The sequence below is a fragment of the Solanum verrucosum genome, unplaced genomic scaffold (genome assembly GCF_900185275.1).
Source record: "Solanum verrucosum unplaced genomic scaffold, falcon-dt-bn FXZP01000046.1, whole genome shotgun sequence".
Taxonomy (NCBI): domain Eukaryota; kingdom Viridiplantae; phylum Streptophyta; class Magnoliopsida; order Solanales; family Solanaceae; genus Solanum; species Solanum verrucosum.
The window spans coordinates 345,232-350,868 of NW_026020759.1; the positions used below are offsets into that span (position 1 = coordinate 345,232).

The 5,637-nt window shown below is 31.1% G+C and overlaps 1 pseudogene; it reads left to right on the forward strand.

Moving 5' to 3' along the window:
• The first annotated feature begins 2,170 nt into the window (after nt 1-2,170).
• Nucleotides 2,171-4,395, forward strand: LOC125812779 (L-tryptophan--pyruvate aminotransferase 1-like; annotated as a pseudogene).
• Nucleotides 4,396-5,637: the final 1,242 nt, after the last annotated feature.

Here is a 5,637-nt window from a genome sequence, read left to right on the forward strand (position 1 = left end):
TCAACGTGGAATCAGAGTGTGGACTTTGTAGAACTACTGATGAAAGCAGAGATCATTTGTTCGTTTCATGCAACTATACTCTCAACATATGGGCAAAGCTATTAAGTGGATCAAAAAATTAATGGTCACTGCCCAAACCTGGAAACAATATGTAGATTGGGAAACTCATTATAGAAGATAAAGATCACAAAGTGCTAGACTATTCAGAATGGTCTTTACTGAAGCGATGTATGTCATTTGGATAGAGAGAAGTCTGAGTTGCAATTAGTTAAATCGTACATGCAATTAGTTTTATACGGTTGAATCATGAATACATCATGTATGCAATTAGTTTTAAGTTGTTGAATCATGAATACATATAGTTGCCTCGCTTAACTATCATCTGCCATCTAGTGCTTAACTTCATATTGAATTGCAACCTTTTTTTTTTTGTCTATTTTCATCATTAGCCATTGTTATACATCTTTTTCTTGTTTTACTTTTTACATAATTTCTGCATAGTTGACACACATTTTATTCTCTTTTTTCATCTTTTTTACTATAGAAGTGAAATTCATCATCGTTTATGTTGTGTTCATTAACTTAATTCATATTTTAGTAATGTAGGATAAATTAGAGAGTGTTGACATAATCATCGTGATCATATATATGGATGGATTAATGAGTAATGGAACAAATGGAGAGGAAGCTTGCATGCAACTTATTGAACAATAAGCCAACTGTATAGGCTCTTAAGTATATTCCCAAGGGAGTAGAAAAGAAGGAATGGGAGTGGTTAGTTAAGGAAAAACAAATTCCAAACTACTGATTTTATAGTCTATTTTGTCAAAGCTTTCATTTCGCAGCTCGTCATAGTATTTTAGATGTGAAACTTTCAATTTGCAAAAGTGCACTTCAAATTTTATTTTTTACATTCAATTTCAAAGCTTTGTGTCAAATACAATGGATGATTTTGTGGGGGTTAGGTATAAATTTAGTTTTTCTTTCAATTAACAATATAGGCAAGAAGTAGTAGAAATGCAGAAAACCGAGCTATGTTGAAGATGTTTCATCATATTGGTAGCAAGCCTGTTAGATAGATTATTTATCAGCAGGTGTTATCCGCAAGTATCATCACGCATATATTTTCTATACGTACAGTTGCACGCACATGTTTTTCCTCTTTTTATTTTTTCTTATTTTCTACATACAATTGTTTTAGAAGTACTATATTGCACTCATCCTTGTAGTAGTGGAGATGTGTTTGGTCCATTTTTCTTTAAATCATCATATAGTTGGAATTTCTTCATCGTGGCTTACATTTCTATGATTATTGCCAACATATTTTTTCTCCCATTGAATCATATCTATCATATAATAATGATGATGTCATGCAAGTCACTTTTCTTGTTGTCAAATAACACTTGGGTCTTTATCCATGATCGATTTTTTTGGATTAAAATCATAGAAATATGCTTACAATATTGGATGTATCACACACAAAAGCATTTCTCTACCCAATTTTACCACAAAGGAGAATAAAACTATTAATCCAATAACAAATTATTTAACTTAATCATCTTTAATTTGATCAAGGTTATAGTCAGAAACAGTAAGAAACTATTGTGTAGCATCAAGTCTAAGATTCCTTCTTCATGTACTTACTTGGACATACTAGAATCATATAAATGCCACAATAACAACGTTTACGATATGTAGTGCCCCAATCCAAAAATATGTCCAAAACAAATTATAAGGACACAAACTCCTACTTATATGATCTATTTCCCTTAATCAAAAGAACAAAAAAGATCCAACAATATGATAATATCCTTAAAATTACAGTTCAACCTATAATACTAAGATACTTAGAAAAATAACTTTGAAGAACATGGTAAGAAACAACAATATTTAAAGAGTACTTTAAAAACTAGAAACTTAAAACTAGCAAAGAAAATAGAACATAAAATATATTAGAAATAATACAAAAATATATTTTCTCAAAGAAGAAAATCGAGCCCGCATAGTATGTCCTTTAGGAAATTGTTCCGCTAAAGTATCCGAGGTTAATGAAATATATCCTCCCATAATAAAACGATATTACTCACTGGTGTATCGGTAGCTAAAACGATGGTATCAGTGAACCATTCAACAACAATAAAGTATACTTATAAAAGAAGAAGAGAAAAAGATGAGTGGAACAGACGTTTGTCTTGTCAAGTGTTCTTCAGTCCCTTGTGCAACTCCAGAAACTGACACTAGGGACACTTCCCCCACTATTGTTTTGGATCAATTCGTATTCTAAGTTATAAGCTTATTGTCTTGACCTGTTCTCATGAGCCATTTTTTTATATATAAAATCATCAATTTTGATTTACTCAATATTGAGCGGTCTATTATATTTTGTGCCCTTCGAATGTCATGGGGTGAAATGTGTCAGAATGAGATAATTTGTTTATGTCTTTGGTTAGCCTAGTGGACTAAATTTATCTACAAAACAAATATTCATCTACCTACTTTTAGAGAATAATTTAACCATTGAGATAAAAGAAGGACAAAATTTATAGAGTGGCCTTAGAAATGATTAGACGGTGAAGACCATTGAGTCCTTATCGAATCCTTCCCTAATGAACTAGCTAGCTTTTGAGATTGATTAAATCTCCGTCAAGATTAGTTCCATTTTCTTACAATTTGCTAAAAAATTCAATTCTGTGTTGGAATACTAATTTGGGATTTTTCTTGTGTGTGTATAGTGGTGATCCAACAATGTATGAGTCATATTGGAGAAAAAAGGGAACAAGTGTGACATAACATTCCATGGTGATGATTCATTGAGTTATTTTGCTAATGGTCAGAGCTTGTGTTGGTTCTTGGAGTCAAAACTAGAGGAACAAATGAAGAGGTTGCACAATGTAGTTGGAAATGCAATTGTTGATGATCATTATATTGTTGTTGGCACAGGATCAAGCCAGCTTGTGCAAGCTGCCCTTTATGCTCTTTCTCCATCTGATCAACCTGAACCCTCCATCTGATCAACCTGAACCAATCAGTGTAGTTTCATATACACCTTTTTATTTGGTACGCATTTATACAATATTTTTTTTATTTAAATTGTAAAGGATATGCTCTGCTCAATAAAATTAGCAGTCTGAAGTTATGGTTCTTGGTACATGTTAGATCCATTAAATATAACATTCTTTTTTCCTTTGCTGGATTTTAAATTCTATTTTTTAGTATTCACAATCAACATCAGTAATCAATAGGTAAAACCCTTAAATACAACATGAATCACAATTCTTGGAACACATCATGTGACTTAATAAGTCAAATTTCAAAGTGTCATTTTTCGATGTTTATTAATAAGTTTTGTCTTTTTGCAGGCATATCCTGATGTGACTCATTTTGTGAGGGAAGGACTACACACATGGGCAGGAGATGCAAATTTTTTTGAGAAAGATGGACCTTATATTGAGTTGATTACATCTCCAAATAATCCTGATGATTTTATTAGAGAGCCTGTAGTTAATGGAGATCTAGGAAAATTAATCTACGACTTAGCTTATTATTGGCCACAATATACTGCTATTAACTCACCTGCCAACTATGATCTTATGCTCTTTACTATTTCAAAATGCACTGGCCATGTTGGTTCTAGAATTAGGTAAGTTTTTAAAACATTAATTTCAAGTGAGCTCGCAATAATTAGAAAATATTTCAATTTATCACTTATTATAATTTGATTTGCATGTAGTTGGGCACTTGTCAAGGACAAAGAGGTGGCAAGGAAAATTACTAAGTTCATGTAGATCGGTACAATTGGTGTATCAAAAGAAGCTCAACGTTGAGCTGCTAAGATTCTTGAAGTGGTCTCTAATAGTTGTTTGGATTTCACATTGGATAATTTATTTGAATATAGTCAGTCTCTTATGACTGACATATGGCAAAGGTTAAGAAAATTTGTTATGGACAATGACCTTTTTGTCCTCCAAAATTACCCTCCTCAATATTGCCTATTCACAAAAGACTTGTGTGAATCACACCTTGGTAATCACGAAAATATTACAATGTAACATTTTCATTTTATTTTATTTAAAAAATAATGTAACCTCATATACTTGAAATTTATTTACTTTTTAAACTATATTATTGATATATATTTGAAAAAGTTTTATTTTCTTTTGAATTTGAAATTCATATTGTTTTATTGAATCAACTTTTGCATTGCTAATTTGCAAAGGAGGTGAAGAGGGAGATTGTGAAAAGCTTCTTAAAGAACACACGATTCAAATAAGGAGTGGAACAAGATTTGGAAGTGATTCAAGAAATGTTAGGATAAGTATGCTGAGTAGAGACGAAGACTTCAACATTTTTTTGAAGAGGCTTATGGCTATTCAAGGATCTACAAATAGAAAATAAGACATTTATGCATGAAATATTACTTTGAGACATTATATTGTCATTTTCTTTTTGCAGCAATGAAACTTTGATTTTGGATGTGTTAAAGTGTAGAATAATTTTCCTTATTGATAGAACTTCATTGATTAATGCCTAAAAGTGAATTGTTCTTTTGATTTTTGTGATATTAGATGTGAAATGTCTATTCTTCAATTAACTCAAGTGTGTGTTGAAGTATGTTATATTTGAATTATTTTTGGAATTGTATTACTGTCAAATATGTAGTAACAATATATACTCAACTTAATATATTGATAATTAAGATGTAACTAAATAAAGATTAAATGTATTTAATCAGATATCATAGGAATCAAAATTAAAATTAATTTATATATAGAAGAAAAGGAAAAACAAAAACAATTGGTGTGAACAAATGAAAGACAGATAGAAACCCCACTCTTTCATAACAAACAAACAATCTTTTAGTTATATCTGAAGATATGTCTAGACTAATACCTTATAAATGATTTCACACACAATATGACCTTAATAACCAAAAAAAACTAAAGGCATGCATAGACAGGCTAAGGTGTAACAACGTGAATAAGGCTCACACATAAGGCTATAGTTAATACTCATATGAATAGATAATCAAGTAACACAATACAATAAATCTAGCCAATGCAATGCAATAAGATGAAGAAATGACGTGATTGAATCAATGTCTTCGCACAACCTATTATATACACTTTGCCAAGCTTTAATTCCAGAAAAAGATCCATGGGGGACTTGCAGTCCATATAACAATCTCAATATCTCATCAACTTTTCACCTAGCTCGTGGTCAAGGATAAATGTTACGTGTCTCATTTTCTTTCTAAAATAAATAGTTTTTCTCCACTTTCTCATATTTCCAATGAACAATAATATGTCAAATGAGGATGAATGCATCACAAATACAACACAAATGAATAATCAATTCATCAAGGATTTTGAGTCTCTAGCCGACGTTCGGAATAAATAATGTTGACCAAAGTCAACCATACTAATAATTCTCAAATCAAAAGGGTCAAAATCACCAAAAACACATCCGATCGCATCGGAGACCACACCAACCATTCCAACAATACAAACTAAGAATGATAACTCTATGGGAAATGTAAAAATGGTCATTTCCTAATAAAAACATAAGAAATAGAATATTACATAAGCGTATAGCCATTTTGGATAGGCAGGTCCAAAATCTTACGATAAAAAAGATTGC